This window comes from Colobus angolensis, unplaced genomic scaffold (assembly GCF_000951035.1).
Source record: "Colobus angolensis palliatus isolate OR3802 unplaced genomic scaffold, Cang.pa_1.0 Scaffold112, whole genome shotgun sequence".
Classification (NCBI taxonomy): domain Eukaryota; kingdom Metazoa; phylum Chordata; class Mammalia; order Primates; family Cercopithecidae; genus Colobus; species Colobus angolensis.
Window position 1 is genome coordinate 2,140,646 of NW_012112253.1, and position 27,011 is coordinate 2,167,656.

At 35.8% G+C, this 27,011-nt stretch overlaps 1 protein-coding gene across 1 annotated transcript in view; it reads right to left on the reverse strand.

The window, feature by feature from the left end:
* MEF2A (myocyte enhancer factor 2A) overlaps positions 1–27,011 on the reverse strand; it is a 162,201-nt gene that overhangs the window by 134,127 nt on the left and 1,063 nt on the right. The window lies entirely within an intron of this gene.

The window sequence follows — 27,011 nt, forward strand, 5'->3', positions numbered from 1 at the left end:
AACAAAATCCAGACAACAGTGTGATGAATGTCCAGGAGTCAATCAAAACTTACTAAACATAAGAAAATGAAGAAATGTGTGACCCACACCACCTAGGGGGGAAATCTGATAAAAGAAAGAAGCCCAGAAGCAAGAGAGGATGTCTTTAAAGGCATAAACTTCAAAATATTATAAATCTATTGCTGGATTTTTTTAAAGGAACAATAAAGAAAATGATTTTTAAAAGAATAAAATGCATTTTCTAAACATGAAAAATGCAGTATCTCAAAAAAGTAACTGGATGGAATTAACAGTAGATTAAACTGCAGAAAAGAAGATCACAAAATTGAAGATGTAAAAACAGCAAAAAGAGCAAAACAAAACAAAAACAGATCATCAAGAACCTGTGAGAATATCAAGGGCAATCTAAAAATAATGTAATTGGAATTGCAGAAGGAAGGAGAAACAAAAAATATACGAAGAAACAGGGCCAAAAAATTTCCAAATTTGAGGAAAACTGAATACACATATTCAAGAAACTCAACATACATACAGCAGATTAAGCACAAAGAAACCACACCAAGGCACATAATAGAAATCCAGTCATACAGAGAAAATCTTACAAGAACCCAAAGAAGTGGAAAGACACATTACACACAGAGGAACAAAGATAAGAATTATCAGACTCCTTGTCAAAAGTAATGCAACAAGTTTAAAACAAAGGAATTACACCTGTAAAGTGCTAGAAAGAAGAAGAAAAAAAAAAAACTCTGTAAGCTAAAATCTATATAAAGCAGAAATATTCGTCACCAACAAAGGGGAAATAAAGACATTTCAAACAAACAAAAGCTGAGACAATCTGCTACCAGGAGGCCTGCAATCCAAGAAACACTGAAGGAAGAGTTTTAAGAAGCAGAAAATGGTAGCAGAACTGCACAACAGAGAGTGAGCCCTAATATGAACTATGGACTTAGCTAATAATAATGTATCAGCCCTCAATTGTAACAAATGTACCACACCAATACAAGAGGTTAATCATAGGGAACCTGCAAAGGGTGGGGTTAGGGTGGCATACATGAACTCTGTACTTTCTGTTCAATTTTTCTGTAAACCTAAAACTGTTCTAAGATATAGTCTATTAAATTTTTTAAAAGAGCAGATCGAAACCCAGCTCTACACAAAGAAAGAGTAACAAATGGTAAGCATGTGACAAATTATAAGACATTTAAGTTTTAAGAAGATATTTGATTGTCTAAAGCAACAGTAGTAATAATGTACAGTAATAACATACGTAGAATAAAATCAATGACAATAGCAAAAAGAATGAAGGGAAGGAAATTGGAAGTACCCTACAGTAAGGATCTTACATTATTTCTGAAGTGATGAAGGTGGATTGTGATAAATTCAAGATTCATGTTGTAAAACCCTACAGCAACTACCAAATACACAAAATAAAACTAATAAACCAAGAAAGTAGATTAAATGGAATGCATATTTTTAAAACATGTAATCCAAAAAAGGTATAAAAAGAGGAAGAGAAAACACAAAATAGGTACGACAAGTAGAGAACAAAGATGGTAAGATAGTACACTTAAATCTAACTATAATAATAATTACAGTAAATATATATGGTCTACACACCTCAATTAAACAGTAGAGACTGTCATACTAGATTAAAAGTAGAGATTGTCAGATTAAGTAAAAAAAAAAGACCCAACTATATATATGTTTCCTATAAGATACTACTTTAAATTAACACAGATAAGAAACATAAAATAGAAAAGGATATATCATATAAACATTAATCCTACAAGCAGGAGTGCCTATATTAATATCAAAGAAGAATACAGGAGAATTAATAAAGGGATGTTTCATAATGCTCACAATGTCAAATTATCAAAACTACCAAATAATTCTAAACATTCTAAACATGTATGCAGTCAATAATTTCATGAGTTCCAAAACACATAAAGAAAACACTGACAGAAATAAAAGGAGAAATAGATAAACCTACAATTACAGCTGGAGATTCAAATACTCCCTTCACACTAACTGGTAAAATGAGTAGATGGAAAATCAGTGAAGATATGTAAGACCTGAACAACACTATCAACCACCTTGGTTTAAATGAATATTACAACCAACCACTACAAGAACAAACATGAAAATATACATGTGTCTTGGTACAATCAACAACAAAGAACATATGCTGGACCATAAAACAAGACACATGAATTTATATGGACTGAAATGACATAGAAACTGTTTTCTGACCACAAAACAATTAAAGATCAGTTACAAAAAGGACATTTTTTGGGGGGGACATTTTCCATTTTGGGACATTTTCCAAACATTTGGAAATTAAGATTTCTAAATAACTCATGGATCAAATAAATCATTTAAAATTTTAAAAATACGTCGAACTAAATGGTAAAAACATTATTAGATTATATAGGGTAAAACTAAAGATACTGTACTTGGAAATTTACAGCTTTTAAGTGCATATTTTAGAAAAAAAATAATGGTTTAACAGTGTTCCAAACTTCCACCCTAAGATGCTAGAAAAAAGGAGCACATTAAACTAAAAGTAGAGGTAAGGAAATAATAAAAGTAGAAACTGGTAAAAGAGATGTGGGACAAACTAGATAAAATCAATTATAGTAAAGTTGGTTATTTGAAAAGAACTTCTAGTTAGACTGGTCAAGAAAAAAGACACAAATTACCAACATCAGAGATAAAAAAAAAGGACATCACCACAAATGCTGCAAACATTAGAAGTATACTAAGGGTGATTTTATGCCAATAAAACTGACAACTTAAGTAGACAAAATTTCTTAGAACATGCGGATTATCAAAACTGACACAAAAAGAAAAGTCTAAATAATTTCTGTATTGAATAAACTAAATTCATAATTTAAAAGTTTTCCACAAAGAAAACTCCAAGATGGTTTCGCTACTGAATTCTGCAAACAGCTAAAGATTTACTATCAGCTGTACACAATCTCTTTAGGAAACAGAAGGAGAGGACACACTTTCTAACATATTTAAGGAGGCCAGTATAAATAACTCTGATACCAAAATGAGTCAAGAGGACCACAAGTAAAAGAAACTACATACCAGTGTCACTTGGGTACAGATGCAAACATTCTTAACAAAATATTAGCAGGTCAAATCCAGCAAAATATATAAAGAAAATATCAGTACAGATGGGGTTTGCCTCAGGAATACAGGGTTGGTTCAGTATTCAAAAACCAATGTAATTCACTACATTAACATGCCAAAAAAAACCATGTGATTAATTTCAGTAGACACAGAGAAATAACAAAACACCCATTCAGGAAGAAATTTCAAAAAAAAAAAAAACTCAGCAAACTGGCCAGGTGCAGTGGCTCACAGCTATACCCCCCGGCACTTCAGGAGGCTGAGGCAAGAAGACTGTCTGAGGTCAGGGTTCGAGACCAGCCTGGGCAATACTGTGAGACCCCATCTCTACAAAAAAATACAAAAATTAAGGACAGGCGCAGTGGTTCATGCCTGTAATCCTAGCACTTTGGGAGGTTGAGACGGCCGAACTGCCTGAGCTCAGGAGCTCAAGACCAGCCTGGGCACCAGGGTGAAACCCCGACTCTACTAAAATAAGAAAAAAAGACCAGCTGGGCATGGTGGTGTGTGCCTGTAGTCCCAGCTACTCAGGAGGCTAAGGCAGGAGAATTGCTTGAACCTGGTAGGCAGAAGGTGCAGTGAACCGAGATCATGCCACTGCACTCCACCCTGGGCAACAGTGAGACTCCTCAGGAAAAAAAAAAAGAGAAAGAAAGAAAATACAACAAAAAAAATTAGCTGAGTGTGGTGGCACACATCTGTGGTCCCAGATACTTAGGAGGCTGAGGCAGGAGGATTGCTTGAGCCCAGGCAGTCAAGACTGCAGTGAGCCATGATGGTGCCACTGTACAACAGCCTGCACAACAGAGGAGACCCTGCCTCAAAAAAAAAAAAAAAAATCCTCAGCAAACTAAAAAAGAATGGAACTTCCTCAACCTATAAAGAGCATCCACAGAAAACCTACAGCTAAGATCATACTTAATGGTAAAAGACTAATTTCCCCCTCTAAGACTGGAACAAAACAAAAATGTCCACTCTCACCATTTTTAATTGCTATTTTACTGAAGGTCCTAAGCAGTTGAATAATGTAAGAAAAAGAAAAGGCATCCAGATTGGAAAGGAAGAATTAAAACAGGTTCTATTCTCACACATCATACCCAGTAAAAACCAAAAAAAATCTACAATAAAGTAACTGGAACTAAGAAGTGGAGTTTGCAAGGGTATAGGATACAAGATCAATATTAAACATCAACTGTATTTCTACATATTTGTAATGAAAATGCAAAATTAAGTTTTGTAAAAATATATTAGTTTCAAAAGCAGGAAATATTTAGAGACAAATTTAACATGTGCAAGACTAATATTCTGAATACTAGAAAACACTGCTGAGAGAAATTAAGGAAGGCCTACAAAAATAAAGATTATATACTATGTTCATGGAGCTGAACACTCAATACTGTTGTGATACTGATTCTCCCTAAATTGATCTATAGATTCAACACAATCTCAGTCAAAATCTCAAAAAGCATTTTTGTAAAAATTGACAAAAAAATTCAAAATTTATAAATTATAAACAGCCAAAACAATTTTTAAAAGAAACAAAGGCAGCCATAAAAAAGGATGAGTTCATGTCCTTCGCAGGGACATGAATGAAGCTGGAAACCATCATTCTCAGCAAACTAACACAAGAACAGAAAACCAAACACCACATGTTCTCACTCATAAGTGGGAGCTGAACAATGAGAACACATAGACACAGAGAGGGGAACATCACACAACGGGGCCTGTCATGGGGTGGGGGACTCGGGGAAGGATAGCATTAGGAGAAATACCTAATGCAGATGACAGGTTGATGGATGCAGCAAACCACCATAGCACACGTATACCTATGTAACAAAAGACCACATTCTGCACATGTGCCCCAGAACTTAAAGTATAATTAAAAAAAAAAAAAAGTTGAAGGACTTACACTACCTAATTTTAAGACTAAATACAGTGTGCTCTTGTAATAACAAAATATAAATCAATGGAACATAACAGAGAATCCAGAAATAAATCTAACCAAATATGGTCATTTGATCTTCAACAAAGATGTCAAGGCAATTCAAAGGGAAAAGAAAAACCTTATCAACAAATGATACTTGAACCTTGACATTACCTCAAAACAATCACAAAAATTAACTCAAAATGAACTGTAGACCTTCTCAAAATTGTATAGTTTGGGATAAAAATCCCACTGCCCCATGTAAGGCAAACATTTATCAGACAGGACACCAAAAAAGCAGGTACCATAAGGAAGAAAACTGACAAACAGCGCTTCAACAAAACTGAAGACTTCTGCTCTTTGAAAGACACCATTAAGGGATAAAAAATATTCACAATATAATGGAGAAAATGAAAAAAAGACTTCTATGTAGAATATATAAAGATGTCTTACAGTGAGTAATAAGAAGGCAAATAACCCTATTAAAAATGGGCAAAAGATGCGAACATTTAACTTAAAAAGATGTATGAAAAGACACTCAGTAGATTAAAAACGTTTAGCATCATTAGTCATCAAATAATTGGAGATTAAAATAAGGATATATAAGTATACATCCACTAAAATGGCTCAACTTCAAAAGGCTCAGAATGCAAAGTGTTGGTGAAGATATGGAGAAACCTGGAACTGTCATTTACTACTGATGGGACTGTAAAATCATGCAACTACTTTGGAAAACAGTTTCACAATTTCTTATGAAATAAAATATACATATACCATGTGACCCAGAAATCCCACTCTTTGGTATAATATTTACCCAAGAAAAACGAAAGCATATGTCCATACAAAGGCATGTACTCAAATCTTCATAGCAACTTTATTCATAATACTACCAAAAGTCCTCGAAAGGCAAACAGTGAAATTGTAGTTTAAACATAAAAGGAACACTGGTCAACAGAAAAATGGAACAAACTACTGATAGATACAAACACAGAAGAATCACAAAAACATTTTGCTGAGGGACAAAAGCCAGACACTAGAGAACACCTATTGTATGATTCCATTTAGGAAAAAACCTACAAATTTTTAAGACACCACTGAAGAACACAAACAGATCCACAATTCATACATTATGAAAGCCACTCCTCAACATTGGAAAGCTATAATTTAAAAGATTTTTGTGATTTCATAAAGTTAACACCAAGAATAACCAGCATTACTGTTTGAGTCTGTGTCCTCATCTATAAATAGTATAATTTCTATACCTCATAAGTTGTGAGAATTAAATAAGCATGTAATGTGCTTAGCACAGTGACTAGCATACATTAAAAACTCCTTAATTACCAAGTGTTTACTGTGGTACACAATGACTAATTTCTTAACGACATTCCTATTGAAAAGTCGTCACTACGTCCAAGACATCAGAAAGGCAAATATTACAGCAAAAGCCAAATTAGAAGTTTTGGAATATATTTAGAATGATTAAATAGCTGACACTAGAATTTTTTTAAAAATACTATTAAGGCCTTAAAAGAACAGATTTATTTCAAAACATATAACTAGATACTAATTCACAGGAAACAATATCTTTAAGTCAGTAAAATTTCACAGAAGCAAGCATTTAAGGAAGAAAGTGATTATATACACACTCACGAAACAACAGATTGTTCCAATTACAGGAAGTAAAAAAGAAAAATGACACAAACTTGAATAGGTATGAACAAAAAGCAAAGGAGGGTGTAGGGTAGACCGATGGGCAGAACACAATTTTGTATAACCTTAACCCTGAAAACAGGAAAGCATCTGAATTTAACATAAAAAATGAAATAGATACGAGAATGGTAAGATTAATCCTGTCAACTAGAATAATGCACAATTCCAGCCCCAGTGCTAGGTAAGGTTAAAAAGATACGTTGTTATACAATCTCCACTAAAACACAACTTATTACATTCTTAGCTAGTGGATGGAGGAGAAGGTAGCATTTGTGTGACAGTGTGATAACACAGTAATGCCAAGAAATGCCCATTATCCCCCCATGCCCTTCTACCTCCATCTACATCCACTAAACTACCCAAAGGCCCAAAACATCTGTTCAAACAGCTTCTGTTCTTTTTTGAAAAAAGAAAAAAGAAAGTAGTTTTATTGAGATATAATTTACATACAATTCACCCATTTAAAGCATACACTTGAATGTTTTTATATCCTCAGGTATGTGCAACCCTCATCACTATCTAATTCTATAACATTTTCATCACCCTTTAAAAGAACCCCAGTACTAATTAGGACTCACTCCCAATTTCCTACACCTACCCCAGCCCCATATGGCTCAGCCTCAGGCAGTGAGACACCTACTTTCTGTCTCTATAGATTTGCAGAAATTTCATATAAATGGAATTATACAATATGTGGTCTTTTGTGACTGGCTTCTTTCACTTAACATGTTTTCAAGATTCCTCCATGTTATAGCACATATCTACACTTTATTCCTTTTTATTGCTGAATAATATTCCCTTGTGTGGAAATACAACCTATTATGTATTCGTTTTTTTTTTTTTTTTTTTTTGAGACGGAGTCTCACTCTGTTGCCCAGGCTGGAGTGCAGTGGCCTGATCTCAGCTCACTGCAAGCTCCGCCTCCCGGGTTCCCGCCACTCTCCTGCCTCAGCCTCCTGAGTAGCTGGGACTATAGGCGCCAGCCACCTCGCCCGGCTAGTTTTTTGTATTTTTTAGTAGAGATGGGGTTTCACCGTGTTAGCCAGGATGGTCTCGATCTCCTGACCTCGTGATCCACCCGTCTCAGCCTCCCAAAGTGCTGGGATTACAGGCTTGAGCCACCGCACCCGGCCTATGTATTCTTTCATCAACTGATGGTCATTTGGATGGTTTCAACTTTTTACCTATTATGACTAATGCTGCTATGAGCATTTGTACACAAGTTTTCACATGAATCTGTGTTCATTTCTAGCTTCTGTTCTTACACACACACACACACACGTACACACACACACACACACACACAAAACCCTAAGAGTATCTTCAGATTGGGGTATCTAACATCTTCTCCATAGTGATCCACATATTGGTTGGCATTCCACAGTTTAGACATTTTAGATAAATTACTAATACAGTCTTTGCATAGCGACATTTCAGTCAGTAATGAACCACATAAATGTCGGTGGTCACATAAGATTATAATAGAGCTGTGCTATATAGGTATACCATTTTTTATCTTTTATACCATATTTTTACTGTATGCTTTCCATGTTTAGATATGTTTAGATACACAAATACGCACTACCATGTTACAAACGCCTACAGTATTCAGTAGAGTAACACGCTGTAAAGCTTTGTAGACTAGGAGCAATAGGCTATACCAAATATAGCCTAGGTGTGGAGTAGACTGTACCATCTAAGTTTGTGTAAATACTGTGCACTCTATGACGTTCACAAAGTAACAAAATTGGCTAATGATGCATTTCTCAGAACATATCCCTGTCACTAAGTGACTCATGACTGTACCTATTATATTTTCCCAAATTATCACTACCACCTCAAATCTATAATCAGTAACCATATTGAAAGTTTTCACATTAAACTTAATATTAGCCTGTAATAAATACTAAGACTAATATTTATTATTAATATATATTATTAGCAATTACAAATTCATTAGAATTTGTAATTCTTCAGGTGGAGGATGTGACTTCCCAAATGCTGAAGTTCTATTTGCCCCACTCTTCAGTATCATGGTACAGGCTAATACTCCCAGTATTCCTTCTCAGGCATATGGTGACTGGAATCCATCACTTTTACAGTCCTCAACCACCCAAACACCTGTAACAAGCAGCACACACAAACACAAAGTTTAAAAATTGGAACACTTCAAAATGTAATCTTTTGTACTTCACATAATGATCAAATATGCATGACTTTGGTTTACCAATCTAGTAAAGTGTCGAAGTCTATCAAACAGGTTTCCATATTAATAAGGCTTTTAACCAGAATGTAGAAAAAGTTTGGATGCTCTTCATGATATTCACCAACTTCCTAAAGTTCCGAACTGGAAAAAGCCGCAGAGAACATTTTAGGAATGCAAACTCTAAAGCTCATAGAAATAAAAGAATCCAGGAGTATATTGAAATAGGATTATATCTATTTAAAACAAACAAAAAGCACCTGAACTAATGGAAAATAACAATTCCAAAAGGTCTTAAAGCTAACTTGACAGATGAACATCATAATAACTTGGGAGTTCTCTCACAAGTAATGTGACACTCCTAAAGTATTAGTTTGAATCTTAAAAAGAAAAATGAGTGGTTTCAGATTATCCTCATAACATCCCCTTTACTTACACTATGATATTACTTCTTCCGTGGAAGAAACTGGGCTGATTTATAGCTACTGCCCTAAGAATTGCACATTAACTACTGTTATATCTACAACATATCCCAGGCTAGTTGTGGCAATTATAAATTACTGTAATACTATACCTCTCTGCTATAAAAGTCATGGGAGTGCATCATGCATGTCAAAATTTCACCTACTGTATCTCACAGCAGAAAAAAAGTTGACAACTACTGATCTAGACCAGCAGAGCTATAGAGATGACTTTAAAGCCATTATTTCAAAACCTTAGCTCAGTCAAAATGCTAGATCAATAGCAACTTCGCAAAGTGTAAAATCCTGAGTCATTTGTAACAGCAATTTAAAAGATTCATTTACTTACTATATTTTTACTGAGATGCTACATGAAGAGAATACAAGAAGAAATAAGACAAGCATAAAAGCCTTCAATGCAGTGTGTACACATCTATTACCTTAGTATAATAAGGTCAAATATGAAAAATACAGTAAGGCATAGAAAATACTATCGGATTTTAAAAGAGAAAAACTACTACTGAGAAGTAATCCAGTTTTCAAGGGCAGCAAAGTCTGGCCTGGGAAAGGAAATCAAGAAGAAAGTAGGATACAAGGAAGAATGAGGAAAGGACAATCTTTACCCACATCTTCCACTTGAAAGCTGGAAGTCCCCCTTCAACACCCTTCAAACAATCAAAGAATGAGCCTATCACTATGCTTTCTTAAAAAGTATCTTAAGCATTATTCTTTAAGGCAGCAAGCTTTATTAATAATTATTAATGTTAATAAGAAAGGACATACACATTATCTTCATTATCTTATATGGGCATATTAAAGAAGGTTTTGGTCATTTCCACGCTTAAAAACTGTCAATGGCTCTTTTTTTTTTCACCTGAAGAACAAAATTTAAACTGCTGAACATTCCAGCAGCACTACAAAGTAGTCTCAAGCTCTCTTTCCCACTTTACCATCTCTACTTCTGAAAAACCCTCCAATCTAGCCTAACTGTCCAACAAGCAGCTCTCCTTCTTCTGTTTTGGCTCTTTTGCTCAAACTGTTCTATGTGGTGTATTTTTTCCACAACTCTGACAATAAAACTTGATATCCAGTTCAAATGTCAATCCTTCCATGAAGCATTCCCTGAACACCTCAAAACTCTTCCTTTCCTGAACTCCCTAATCCATTATTATGTATAAGATTTACACATCACTTAGTAATTGATGGGATTTTACCCTCCCTAAACCATTACTTCCTAGAAGCAAAGAGCTATATCTTATATATGTTTCTATTTCGGAATCAACAATATAGAAATAATCATTAAAACAGTGAGAAACAGATAAGGGACAGAGTCCAAAAGAGGAAGGGTCTGGGGGAACCAGAGCCCAGGCCACCGTATGGTGACTATCCATATTTACCAGCTGAAAGGAGAAAAAGGGAGATCAATAAAAAGAAACAGTTTTAGCAAATGATCATTCAAATAAGGAAATGAAGGTATAATGAGTCTAAGAAGTCCTTACGACTTGCGGAAACTATGAAAAAAAAGTGAAAGCTCATAAATGAAGTCCCAATGACAGACAGATGGGCATAGAGACTGACTGCCTTTAAACAACATTTGAAAGACATGTGGATAACTCCAAAACTGTGTCGTTAATAGCAAAAGGTTTTAAATTATATTATGATAGAATTCTGATGTTAAAAGCCAATATACCCTTTAATTCTGGTTGATATTTTTACAAAAAGAAATGTATAATGACTAATGAAGTCTATTTCTCACTCCAACAGAAAATACTGACAGACTACTTATTATCTCTAGGGAAAGAAATGTTCACAGGTAATAAATATTTTAAGCAACTAATTTATAGAGGAAAACCAAGCATAAAGAACTTCTACACATTTCCAACTTTATGTTAAATTTCTCATGTTAAAAAATAGATAAAAGGCATAAAAGACAGATAACTAACTAACTTAAGCTACCTAACAGATTTAGTGCCATCTTATTAAATACAATAACAAGTGTAAAGTCAAGGAACAACATCGTACCTACCATTTATTGGAAGAAAGGAACAACTGTCAAAACCATAAAATAATACCAAGAAAACCAAAAGTAGAATAAATATATAAAGAGGTAATAAAGTTTAATTTTCAAAAAGTTAACTTCTACCAAACCAATTCACAAGTTTAGAAGTTACCTTTACAGAGAACATCTTATGTTAGATTGACATTGGAATAAAAAGTACCAAAGGAAGCCCTTGGCCAAATATAGGCCTATAACTCCTTCATATAATAAAACCAAGGCATTTCTGATTTATATGATAGACACAAACCTTTGAATAACCTTGCTTTTCAGAAAAAACAGTAAGACTTGCAATAACCCAGAACCAGCATTTGCATGTTATCAGAATGAAGTAAGGGCGTTTAAATGCAGTTTATTTCTCCTCCTCCATGATACTTTCCGGAGACTCTAGCTCACCAGTAGAAGTTGACTGCTTATGTCTTTTCCTAACTAAAAGTTTTATTAGCACCAGCAGGACAAGTCAACGAGTTTTCCTCACTCCTCTCAAAGCACAGACTTTAGAAACTGAGGACAGTGGTGGCAAGTATATCTATGCAACTCTAAAATACTATCCCTAAACCATGTGAAAAAACAGGAAAGGAAAAGGAAATTCTATACAAAACCACACAGCACAGCGTGAAGACAAAGAATGTTGACACTGCAAAACTGCGTGGGGCGGGGGGGGGAGTCACCAAATCCCAGCAATTGATCCCTCCAACTGTCATTCACCCCAACTCTTTGACTGATCCCCCAAACTCTCATCCATCCAAAACCCCAAACCTTTGTGGCAGGAGGCTAGCAATGGGGCCTAAGGATCATCTGGAAAGACCATCAGAAAGATTAAACCCACCCTAAATCTGAAAATAGTGGAGAAGTGTCCGGAGAGATCAGAACAGAGACTACAGGGAAGGAATTTCAAAATTCTGTTGATTTAAAGGGCCACATAAAGAGGCACGCTGAAACACACAGCTTCTGGCAGCTGGCAAAAATGGGCAAAAAGGAGAGGAAACTGCCCTTTGGTAGCTGTAACGTAAAAGGAAAAACAAGAAAAGGGAATATTAAAGGTACTACAAGACCTTAAAAGACTCATAAAATTGCAAGTCCCGCAACTCTTCTCCAACCATTGAAACAATAAAAACCACTGAAGTAACAGGACTACTCTACACTAAAAGAGAGAATCAATAAACTAGGAATATTATAAAACACCCAATACTATAAAAACGAACAAGGCTGGGCACAGTGGCTCACGCCTGTAATGCCAGCACTTTGGAAGGCTGAGACAGGTGGATCACTTGAGGCCGGGAGTCCAAGACCAGCCTGGCGAAACCCCATCTCAACTAAAAATACAAAAAATTAGCCAGGGACGGTGGCGCATGCCTGTAATCCCAGCTACTTGGGAGGCTGCAGCATGAGAATTGCTTGAAACTGGGAGGCAGAGGTTGCAGTGAGCTGAGATCATGCCACCGCATTCCAGCGTGGGCGACAGTAAGACTCCGTCTCAAAAAAAATAACAAAAGACAAGTTCAGAAAATTAAGAAAGAGAATGTGGTAGGAACATATCCAGCAAGGAACCCTGCCCCACCCTCCACTGACCAAAAAAAAACCTTAAAGCAGAAAAAAACTATAAGCCAATACTCCAAACAGAATTAAATATATTCAAACAAGCATTTCATCATATGAAAACCACCATGAATCAGAAATCTAAAAACCAAATGGACAAAATACAAAGAGAAATTTTAAAAGCTGGCTAAATTCAGACCAGAAATGGGAAAAAACACAAAATTAGTACAGAAATGAAGACTAAATTGCAAGGCACCCAAGAGAGAATAGATTTAAATGAAAATGAGCTATCACAGGTCATGTGTTATGAGCCCCATCTATCCACATTTGGTGTTAGGTTTCATCTGACAACTCTCCTTCCAACATTTCACAGTAACTCAAAAGCCACACCTCTTAGGACGCTCACATAAGCAAACTTCATGCCTTTTTCATGGTAAACTAACACATTTATCATGTACTTATAGATTCCTTAACAATTTAACATGTCTAAAACCATGCCACTGTTTTAATCAGGTTTAAGTTTCTATCCTTTCTTTTAATGTGTCAGTGAGAAAGTTTTTGAATGCTCTTTCTCTAACTTCATTGATCACACGAACGCTGTGGCTTTCACTGCATGATTATGCATACACAGTGATTCTGGGGAACAAATATGCTGCGGTGTAGCAGAATTGACTGTGGATGTGTGTAAATGTGTGGGTTCATATACACACAGATTTCTTAGCTCTGTGTGTTGAGAAGGTCTAGAAAAAAAATGACTCCCCCATAGCAATGAGCAGTCCTAGTCCTAGTACCCAGATCTTGGTTTCTAAATGCTATCCCCCAAAACAAGGAGCCAGGGCTTTTTGGAAAAGATGATGATCACAGGGTTGGAGCTGGTAAAATGCAAGATAAGCCTGAAGTTTCTCAGAAACTTTTCAGTACCAGAAAGTGAAGAAGAGCATTGAAACGGATAGAGGCGTGTCAAAAGGACGAGGAACCAACCTGACAGAGCTCTCAATGTTGAAGCAGAACAATCTGAGCAGTAACATTAAGTGACAGCATCAGATTACAACCTACAAAATAAAAGCCTTTGAGTCTATACTGATATAAATGAGTGAATAAATAAATGAGGGAGAAGGGACGCTTCTTCATTAAAGAATTTTAATTAATAAATGAGAAAGGAACAAGGAAATCACAAAATCACCATGAGGTTACTACCACAGTACTAAGTGTCACAGATAAGTTCCAGCAATGGATGACAAAGTGAATGGATGAAAGTTGGAAGAAAAAACAGAAATCAGCATAATCTCAAAGTATCTCCCCAGAGATTTATCAGCTACACCATGACTTTACAGAAGAGAGATCAGCAGATATTACCTTAATTAGGCGAACAAGATTAACATCACTAATAATAAAACAGTGACATCGTGTAGCCCCTGATATAAACATACCTCCTGATATGAGGTATCAGGTGTATTGCCTGGTAACAATCCACTTCGGTGTATTGCCAAAAAGATATAATCCCACATTAATCATAAGAAAGCATCAGAGAAACCCAAATTGAAAGACATTCTACAAAATAATGACCAGTACTCTTCAAAAGAGCATCAAGATCATAAACACAACAAGAAAAAAAATGAGTTAATATCACAGATTTCAGGAGACTAAAGAAACACAACAAATAAATGCAATGTGGGATTATGGACTGAAACTTAGAAAAGATAAACATCATTAGAAGAAAAACTGATTAAATTCAGAAAAAGGTTTTCATAGTGAAAAGGTAAATAGTATCATACCAGTATTAACTTTCCTGGTTTTGGTACTTACATTATGGTTATATAGCTGTCCAACATTATAGCAAGTTGGATAAAGAGTAAAAGCAAACACTCTATACAATACTATTTTTGCAACTTTTCCTAAATCCAACATTATTCCACAATAAAAAACGTTTTAATGTTGTCTTTTATGGATGGGAACATTTAAAAAAAGGAATACTCATGATTATTAGCTTCATTTATACAAAAACAAGTACATTATACCAATTCTTATGGCAATTCAAAATAATACATCAACGGCATAGTTTCTCATTGCTTTGTAATAATCAGTTCATTACATACTGTAAAGAATATTTATATTGATATTTGCTGAGACAAACTGCAGAAGGTATTGAAGAGTTCAGTACCATTCAATACAGTTTTCAAACATGCAAAACACTACATATTGTTCAGCAATATATATGTCATTTTAAAAACAAATCAATGAGAAAGGTAAATCCAAGTTTTAAGATAATGATTATCTCTGAAGAAGGAAAAAGGACAATGAGACTGCATTCTTTCTGCTAGTATTCATTACATTATTCACAATTTTTTTTGTATGCTTGATATGTTTTATGATTTTTTAGCCACTACTGAGGGGCACATTAAGTATCTGGAATAATCAAATAGTATCCTGCTTTGTTTAGAAAAAAAGATTTTACTTTTGTGGGGTTTTTTTTGCTTTTCTGTTCATTTGTTTTAACTTAAGATAATCTTACTGAGAATATAGCATTTATCATTTTTCATTTCTGTTTTCCAAGACCAAACATTAAATACCTTGAGGTCATCTAAAACAGGGTGCCCCACCTTAGGGTAGACATGTCCTCAGGCTTTAGAGATAAATCCTCTCAGTTCCCTGACAATTTCATACCTTCCCTTCTACTTCTCTTCCAATACTCAATCCATGGCCTTGTCATTATCAGGAACTCTTCCACTCCTGATAGTAAATTCATATATCCCACTCTCTGCCTACACCTCTTTATTCTTCCTGAGCACTCTCTCACAAATAAACTCATCATCTTCTCTCAAATCTGCTCTTCCTTCTATGCTTCCCATTTCAGTAAACAGCCGATTCATTCACCTCACTGACCATTATTCCTCTTTTTCCTCTTTCACATTCAACATGCCCTCCACCAGAGTCCTTTAATCCTACCTTCCAGATATCTCCCATGTCCACCTATTTCTTCAACCCTCCTCCCACCAACATAGTCCAAGCCACCTTACTCCTTTCAAATAATTTTTTATAAATCTCTCCTAAAAATCCTCCCTGCCTACCAGTCTTAACTCTCTCCAAATAATCCTCCACAGTGTAACCAGCATTATCTTTTTAACTAGTTTCTTCCCAGGTTTAAGATCCTTCCATTTTCCCCAGGATAAAGTCGTCCAACAAATTCTTTTTTTTTTTTTTTGAGATGGAGTCTGGCTCTGTCGCCAGGCTGGAGTGCAGTGGTGTGATCTCGGCTCACTGCAATCTCCGCCTCCCGGGTTCAAGTGATTCTCTTGCCTCAGCCTCTAGAGTAGCTGGGACTATAGGCGTGCACCAGCACACCCAGCTAATTTTTGCATTTTTAGTAGAGACAGGGTTTCACCATGTTGGCCACGATGGTCTTGATCTCCTGATCTCGTGATCCACCTGCCTCAGCCTCCCAAAGTGCTGGGATTATAGGCGTGAACCACCGCACCTGGCCAGCTCAAATTCTTTAACATAACTTAAGGGCTCTTTATAATCTAGTCCTTATTTCAGCCTCATCTTTCGCTACTCTCTTGTTATCTGCCCTCTCTTGCTCTCCTAATTCAGACATACTATACTCTGACTTTCTCCAAAATAATCCAAGCTCTTGAAGTGTATCTCTTGTCCTTAGGACAGGTCTGGTAAACTCTACTTTCCTCTTCACAAGACTAAGTCCTATTCACTCTTCAAGCCTCAACCTAGGCATCACTTCCTCTGGGCTTATTTTCCTGGCATTCCTGAAACTAGGTTAATTACTCTTGCAGATGTGTACTCTGCATTGTACACATCTATTATATGTCAAAATCAAGCACAAATCATATATGCCCACACTCCCCGTGACTGTGAAAGCCAAGCCTTGCTCACCGTTATTTCCACAGCACCCAGCCCAGTGGACTCTATTAATAAAGTAATGAAGTTACCAGTTATTTCAAACTGTGAAATAAATCGCCAAAATAACACAATAGTTACAAAGAATTTGAACTCAGTAAGTCCTGGATCAGAAGCATAATATTCCTTCCACTATACTTTATGACACTTAATTTCACTTTCATCAACAATTTAACATTAATTATATATATAGTGTGTAACACAGAGTTAAAAGGGATCTAGATATCATCTCATTGTATAATTAAAGTGATGCCCAGAAAGGTTCTTTTACTTGTTAATGAACAAAACAGTATAACAGCAATGCCAAGATTAGGCATTTTGATGTTCATTAATTATATACTTTAATTTCAGGAATTAGGCTTTTAAATTTTTTAAGTTAAAAACTAAAGTTTATGTTTCTTCTAGAATAACAGTTATTAAAAACAAAATACATAAAATCAACACTTCACTTAAAAGAAAGGTTTCCACAAAATTAACTAAAGTATTAAAACAAATATAAGAATATTTCATTATGGTGTAAGAGTAATAAAGATAATATTGGGTCATTATTATAATTATACATTATAAACAACAACCTTGTTCAAGACAAATCAACCACGCTCAAGACACTATGGAATATACTCAATGAGTAAGTAAAAGACATAAAACAGGATTCATACTCCTGTTTTAAAATATGTTTTGGAAAACAAGATGCAATCACTGCAGAATTAAATAGAAGAATTCGGTGAAAGTAGTTACTTAAATTGTTAACACTTTCAAAGAAAACAGTTTTCTCTTAGGAGTTTTGGGAGTATAATGAGAAATTACAAACTACTGCCCGAGGAATCAGCATAAATTCAAAATTTCTTAGCTTAATAAGCCAAAACGGCTCTGAATCAATGAAACTCCAATATCAATAGCATACCAGCTGCCTGGTTGCTGGTGTCTAAATACTCTTACCCAATAAAGGAAAACTTGAAATAATGTAATGACTGATTGCAGGACAACAGCAGGAGATGACCATAAGATGAGCCTGGAATATCCTACTGGTCCAGAATGCAAGAAAGTGTTCAACAAATGATGGGAACATGTTAAAACCACCAATGAGTTAATGTGAAGAAGTTTCCACTAACCAAATGTGGGTTAATTTGGAACATCAAAATGAATACTGGCAGGTAATAGACAATAACCTACTTAATAAAAAAGAATCTATGATATATTGATATCAAAATGAATAGGACAAGGTCTTCTTTAAAACAGACTAGAATGCCCACTGATAAATGGAGAGGGAACGATGGTTAGCAAAACACTATTTTGCAATTCTGTGTAATAAGTAATTCAGGCAAGAGTAATCAATGAATGCTAAAACCATTCTTGTAAGCGTTTGGAGGAGGAAATTTTCAGTCTCCAACAGATTACTGAGTAATAACAAAGGGGACTATGATACCTTTTGTAATAGAGAAAACTAGCAGCTAAAACCTTAACTAAGTGGTCCAAATAAACATCAACAACATAGTCAAAATGACATCATACTGCCTCATGATGTGATGCACTGAGAATATACCACCACTTACATGGGATTTCTGCCAAAAATGCAAACCTTGAATCTAATTACAAAGAAGCAACTGGACAATCCAAACCAATGTACATCCCACAAAACAAAGGGTCTGTACTCTACAAAACCCAAGAATTAAAAAGGCTGAAGAACTGTTTCAGATTAAACAATACAAGAGATATAATTAAGATACATTGTATAATATTGGAATGGGAAAAAATATTAAAGGATATTATTGACACTACTGGAGAAATTTCAACACGAACTGTACATTAAACAATAAGATCAATATTAAATGTCTTGAATCTCCCATACTAATGTAAGAATATGCCCTTATTAGGAGATATCAGTTGAAGCATTAAGGGGTAAGGGAACTTGATGTGTGCAACCTCCTCTCAAATGGTTCAACAATAAAAATAATTTTAATAGGAAGAGAACAAAACAGAGAAAAAAAGGAGATGAGGAAAAAGATCTACACAGTGGATTCTTGATATTACATAACAACATCAGATATGTTCAATGATATTCTATGTGGTTTCCTTGTTAGAAATGTACATAGAGCATTAACATAGGATTTCCCTGTATATAACCTGAATTTAATCAGACCTGTGATGTTTTGCCACTGACTTTAACTAAATAAACTTGCATCATTGGCATACTCTAGACCAGGGGTCCCCACCGCAGGGCCACAGACCGGTACTAGTCCATGGCCTGTTAGGAATGGGGCCACACAGCAACAGGTGAGCGGCAGGCCAGCGAGTGAAGTTTCGTATGTATTTACAGCCGCTCCCCATCACTTGCATTACCACCTGAGCTCCACCTCCTGTCAGATCAACGGCAACACTCAACTCTCACAGAAGCACAAACCCCACTGTGAACCACACATGCAAAGGATCTAGGTTGTGCACTTCTTATGAGAATCTAACGCCTGATGAGATCTTTAGTCACTGTCTCCCATCACCCACACATGGGACCCTCTAGTGGCAGGAAAACAAGTTCTGGGCTCCTACTGATTCTACATCATGGTGAGTTGTATAAGTATTTCATTATATATTACAATGCAATAATAATAAAGTGTACAATAAATGTAATGTGCTTGAATCATTTTGAAACCATCCCCTCCCCCCACCATTTGTGGAAAAATTGTCTTCCACAAAAACAGTCCCTGGTGCCAAAAAGGCTGGGAATAGCTGCTCTAGGAAGAAGATGTAATCAAGGAGTTTCAAACTGTAAATAAAATAATAATCTCTGCTTCCAGACTTTGCACCCACTCTGCAAATATAAAAAGAGAGCAAGAATGACAAAGCAAATGTGGTATATGTTAACAACTGGTGAATCTGAGGCAGATATAAATGGGAGTTCATTGTACTATTCTTGTAACTTTTCCCTAGGTTTGATTTTTTTCCAAAATAAAAACAAAAAAAAAGTCTGTCAACTCTAAAACTTTACTTTGTGGATATTAAGCCATCTCTGAAAGAAAACAAAAACAAAACCTTAACCCCCATATTCTTCTCTCCCTTTCTCTTCATAATCCATATCATCAATTAGATTTAACACCATTAACAAAAAGGTTTTCAGTATCAAAATAAACATTTTGCCAAAGGAGTCCCCAATTTACAAATGGGGTATGTTCCAAAAGCCTATTTGTAAGTCAGCTATTTAGAATGGGGAATGACTCTCACAATTACAAATGGTGGCTGGGTTCCTAATGTTAGCCACAAAAGTTCTTTGATGTATTTTCATTAGCAATACAGCTGAATAAGTAATGTATTTCATGTATACCGTGTTAATTTCCTTAAAGTTCCCCCCTCAACTTGGAGCTTTTCTGTAAACATATGAAACTAGCTGGATAAGCTAGAGGAAAGGAATAGGGCCAGAAGGGATGTTGGTTAGTAAGGAATAACAGGGATATGCACTTCAAACTGGAAATACTTCCTTCAGACAAGATGGCTACTCAGTGCCTGGCAAGAAAGCAAAATAGAATCTGAGGAAATGCCCTCGTGCTCCACAGCTCTCGAATTCCTGCCCCTTAGAATGATAATGATAGTATATTAACAGAAAACACATGAAGTAAGATTATAATCTGGAAAGCATCTTTATGATTTTTAAAGTGTGATTTGGGAAAACTGGTCTGCGGCTGGTTATTTCCGTTGATTAGGACAACTTCTACTCAATTCAACATTTACTGAGAATTCACTATATCTACTATGATAGGTTGGTTGGTAGATACTGAGCACACAGAAAGAGCTAGCTGGTCCTTGCCATAGCAACTCAGCCTAACAGAAGAAACTGACAACAATTATAATATTCTAAATACCTAACATGGGATTTACTCTAAAACAAACAGTGCATATATCATGGGCACACAAAAGCAAGAGCAAAAAACTTTTGTCTAGGAGATTAAAACTGGTATCACAGATGACATTTGAGCCAAGACTTAAAGGATAAGTAGTTCAATAACTATTACTATGTGAGCAAGACAGCATTCCAATCATTGGCAAAAATATGAACAAAGATAAAGAAGCATCAAATATCTACTATCTTCCAAGTGCCAGGCAGCATGCTAATGCCTGGGGATACAGCTAAGAATAAGATGAACAAGGCCTCTGCCTTCATGGAGTTTATATTCAGGTAATGGACAAATACCATAAATAAGCAATAACTAAACAAACCAGGTATACACAAATTACAATTGTCTTGAAGGAAATAATCTGTGTAAGAGAGTAAAATGGTAGAGTGCAATATTAAATAGGATGGTCACATTAGGCCTCTGAGTGAGAAGTGAGATTTGGGCCAAGCTCCAAAGCGTTTGGCCAAGCCAGACATTTGAAGACTATCCCAAGGAGGGAGTACAAAAAGTGCAAAAGGCCCTAAAAGAAGAAAGGGTGCATTTAAGAAACACCGAGAGGCCTTCGTGGCTGGCATCCAATGAATGAGGGGAAGAATGATGAGAAGGAGAAAGATCATTCAGGGCCATTTAGGCCACAGAATGGAGGACAGACTTGATTTTGAGAGGAATGGGAAGTCACTGGAAGATTTTAAGCAGAAAAATGATATGATCCAATGTAGGCTCTTAAAATGATTCTCAGGCTGCTGTGTGAAGAAAAAAAAAAAAAACTTGTGTGGAGCAAGAAGAGAAATAAGCCCACTTAGAAAATTACTGCAGTATTTCATGCAAGAGAATGATGGCTTAAAATAAAGAGGTGGCAATGAAGACTAACAGCAGTGGACTGCTCAAGATAAAGTGTGAAGGTACAACAGGACATGAGGATAGATTGGATTTAAGAGAAATGGAAAGAATCAAGAATCATATCTTAAGTTTTTGGCTTAGGTACTGCCATTTATGGATATAGGGAATGCCAGCAGAAACACCAGGGTTTAGGGGTAGGAAGAAGGCTAGGGGAGAGGGAAAAAATAGCTATATTTTAGCCATATCATTTATATTATATCTGAGATTCCAACTAGACTTCCAAGTGAGTATCAAACTCAAGAGAAGTCTGGGCTGGAGAAATAATAGTAGTAGTCATCATCATGAAAACACATAGTCTTTTCAGATTAGCACTAACAGCTGGCTTTGACTAGGGCATAGAAACTGAAAGGTGATGGCTGAAAATGAGCCTCAAAAGATACAATGGAATCGTATTACAAAGTGAGCCATGACTAATAGCAATAGCAGTAGCAGTAATGATAGTAATAGTAGGAGGAAAATTAATGCAGGTTATATACCAGGCACTGCACTTTATAATACACACCTCATCTAATCCTCTCAAAAACCATATGAAATAATGTTATAATTACTATTTTATACACTAAGCCTCAAAAATCCTAAGAACTTGCCAAAGAACACAAAGTAAGTAGCTAAATAAGAACACAGTAAGAAAAGTAGGGATTTTAACTTAGGATGGGAAGTTTGTTTGTTTTTTTTTTTTTGGAGATGGAGTCTCACTCCATCACCCAGGCTGGAGTGCAGTGGCGTGATCTCGGCTCACTGCAACCTCCGCCTCCTGGGTTCAAGCCTCCAGAGTGGCTGGGATTACAGGTGTGAGCCCCTACGCCCGGCTAATTTTTGTATTTTTAGTAGAGACAGGGTTTCGCCATGTTGGCCAGGTTGGTCTCGAACTCCCGACTTCAGGTGATCTGCGCACCTCCACCTCCCAAAGTTCTGGGATTACAGGCATGAGCCACCACGCCCAGCCAGGAAGTCTGATTTTATAGGCCAATCTTCTATCCCTGACATTACTGCCTCTCTATTGATCTCGCATGCCTTCAAAGTCGTTTTTTTTTCTCTTTAAGAAGAAATGACACATAGATCTGAATTCTAGAAATATAATTCCAATTTCTATGTAGAAGATGGACAGCTAAGGATGAGGATGAGAGGTGAAACAGGCTAATATAGTATTACCTAATGCAGAAGCAGCTTGTTTTATTAAGCCCAAAAGTTACAAGTTCTCTTACCAGGTCGAATGGAAAGCAGCCCTTTGTTCCAAGTGTCACAAATCACGCCTCAAACGAATCCAAGTCAACCTGCACATGCATGCTGCTGGTCACACAAGTAACGAAGTAAAAACGTCCAGCTCATGCAGTATAAACTTACTGATCACTACTGAAAACATTTCTCAAGCATATAATTTTAATAATGGTAAGAATTTTTTAAGTCCATATATTAGAGGTTTTTGTTTTATTTTGTTTTTGCTTTGTTCTATTTTTTCCTGTTTATTTTGTTTCTGAAGTTTATATTTTTGTGTAAGGAAATAAAATTAGTATTAATTCAAGACAACCACAAAAAGACATGCCCAGGTTGGTATTTACTAGACATTTGATTAATAAATGTTTTTTGCCCATGTTTGTTCCTCTGGCTTTTATCAACATCACTTGTTAAAATAATGATGAAATTACCTGCCTTCATACACCAATGTTTAAATACGGTATTCCACCTCAAAAGGTGCTAATATTTTTAACTCATATGCTTATGATTTCATCTCAACTAAGACAATTAAAATATTAAATTCAGTAAATATCAATTAAATTCAGTAAATATAAATATTAATTAAAGTATAAAGCCTCTATATAAAAATTTAGTACTTATTAAATAAGTACCAACCTATATCATGTGCTATGTGTAAGACTTACTAATTAACAAATGGATTTACACTCTTAATTATAATAAACCGGACACAAGGTCCATTTATTATAAGGTACACAGATAGACTATACACAAAGAAAATCATTAATTTCACACCAAATAAAAGTATTCTAAAAATTACAGATTAACTGTTAAAGAAGTTATTTTAAAATATGAAAATAACCTTCAATATTAAAATATTTAAAAACTTTTGTTCAGTAGATAAAGCTATTTTAAAATACCTATTCAAGGTAGATTACAAAATTATTCTTCTAATTTTAAATTTTAAATACCATATCTTAGAGACCACTCCCACAGACAATCCCTCAAAGACAGAATTCGCTGAAGATTGGGAAACTATTTCTATTTAACTTGAATCTTTAGAAAAATATTTGGGGAGACTATGGAGATTAGAAACAAACTATGGTTGAAGATCAAAATTCTAATGTTTTAAAACAGCCAATTAAGTATTTTATGTATAATCTGACAATGAATTTAGGATGCTGGGATATTTTATCCAAAACAAATACATAAGAATTCTCTATTGATACATTATACGAAATCCTTTTGGTCACAAACACTAAACGTATAGGTACTGGGCAGGGTACCTATATAATCTTCAGCCAGAAGGGATGCAGAGAGATCAGGCAATATGCATTTTTGCACATCAGGCAGTGCACTAGAACTTCTACACCCATTATCTCATTTAATTCCAACACGGGACAGGTAGTGTAATTCTATCTCATTTTACAGGAGATACCTCAACTTAGTCAGCAGTGGAGTTGGATCTGAATCAAGATCTGACTAGAGTCAAGCAGCCTTCCTTTACCGGGACTTGCAAATCAGCATATGTTAAAGCATTCTCTTGCTTGAGGTTATCCAGCTTAAAGGGTGATCTGATTTCCATATTTACACTTATTATTTAAACATTAGCAGAGAAGGCACTCACTTCTCCATTTACTAAGAATCCACAGATTTTCTTTCTTATCTAGAAAAAAGAAATAGTGATCATTTTCGGTCCACAAACAGTTTTCTCATAGTGTCATTGCATAAAAGAAAACTTCGGCTAGACTTTGAAACATTCATATGTACCATGAGTAACTGGGGCATGGTCTTACGACAAGACAGAATATTTGAAATCAGAAATGCCCCCAAATCCAGGCCCATTATCATGGTATATTACACCACATTCTTTTTGCCAGACTAAAAGCAGCAAAGGGAGGAAAAAAGATGGTTTTCCAAAACTGACAAGCATGCTACTTTTCAGTAACAAATTTGTTTACGGCTTCTTCCTCCTAAATCAGAACACAAATCTACTGAAAAGATTTAACTAGACTATTTCAAACTCCAAAATCATATTCTAATAAACATTTCCATAATTACTTAACCACCCTCAGAATATAATTCAATATTCCTCTTTCTGGTAGCCAATTAATGGATGACACTACTATTGCTGGAATATTAATAAAATTAAAATTAACCCACAATGTATTCTAGATGGAAAAGGCAAATTGTAATGAAATTGCTTTGAAAAACATAACATCACCATTGAAACAACTCAACATTTTCAAGAGATTATTTCCAACTGCATTTACAAAAAACAATCTTTGTCGCACATGCCCACATGAAAACAACCTCTAAAAATACAGAAGGAAATTGTTCTCAAACCATAATTCAACATGGTGACATTACAATTATTTCTGGGCCTCAATAAGCTATTTTCCTTCCACTGAACACCCCTCAGAATGTAATTTTTTAAAAAACTTTTGAAGGCAAGTAAAGAGTTAAGTGTAATTTTAACACTTCTGTTCTAATATGAAATAAAACCACAATTTTATATATAACCATAGTGTGAATCAAAGGAAATAGGGAAGCAAATAACTGCATTTAGAGAGGTCACCATTACTTCAAAGTCACTGTTTTCACTAAGTAGCTACTGGAAGCATACTCTTCAACAAAATTGTTAATCTAGAGTCTACCAACATTCAAATCACCAGTTTTAGCTCTTCAGAGTACTTTTGATTATTATAACACCATTATCACAACTTTTTGCAACAATGCTCACTGAGAATTAAAATAAAGGTGATTCTACTGTCAGTTAATGCATCACCATATATAACAAATACTGATCTTAATGTTTTATGATATATATACTTGTGTTTATGACATTTAATATAAACTAATCTAAATATGCATCTGCTTTAGTGAAAACTTTTGAGTCCCTAAAAGTTGTAATTTACAGAAAAAGAAATAGAGACTGAGCTCCCCAAAAATACACACACACAAAAAAAATTGTACATACAAAAGCCATAAAGGCACAATACAGTTATTTTTATCCTCACTTCCTAAATTCATATTAAAAGAAATGTCATTTTTGTATGTTTAAAAAAGAACTATTTTGTTTACCTTTTCCACAGACTGTTCAAGAACTGCCAAGGTACCACAGATTTTAAAACTGACAACTAGAGTACTTAGCAGTTGCCAAAACAACACAGCTGGATTCTTAAAGGGAAAGTACTCTTGGATAATGTACACCTAATTACAGCTTTAGAGAACCTCCTCTTCATATAGTAATAGATGATACAAGGCACAAGGGAAACATACTGTGCTAAAAACCCGAAAAAAATGTTAGACAATGTTTGTTTAAAAATACATATGCTATTGTTAACAAATCACGGCAGGCCTTTCTAACAGGGCATTTATTGGAATCCCAATCTCACTGCAAACTAAAACGCAGGTTAACACTACGTTATAGTCAAGCTACACACGGTTCCCTGCTGGACCATAACAGGAGGCTCGCTTCACAGCTCAGGAATCTATTTCAGATGTGAGCAACAATTCTACAGTTACACTTTTAAAGAAAAACTGTTTTCTTATTCAGGATTGCTCACCTTTTCCAAACTTGTTTGCGCTATCTCACTTTAACTCTCACTGCTCAAAAGCATGAAATCAAGCCAAAAAGCAAAGTTTCTAACACAAAAAATCTTTCTGCGTGCTGGGATCTACCTGAATGGCAGGGGGCAGCCAGTGGTTGGTTCCCTGTGCAGCCCCTCTGTCCCCGCGACGTCTCCCTGCACGATCGGGCGTCCGCAAGCGCAGGTGTCCACCGCAAACAGCGACACCGCCACTGACATCTACATACTCACAGAATTCGTACCTAAGTGTTCCGCCCCGTTAGACCAATCTTCTCCCAAAGCAGAAGTGGGGGAACTTCTTCAAGTCCAACAGGGAAGAAGGCCTCCCACACTTGGGGCTAATCCCTTCGGGGAGACCCCCGGACTTGGTGGGAAAAGGGGAAGGAAAGGGCCCTCGGGGCGCACCACCCCGGAGAAGCTCCGGGGGCCCCAGAGAACTCCTTCAACTTTCAAGGAGGCGACATCCACCACAGCCCCCCGGCCCCAAGCGGTGC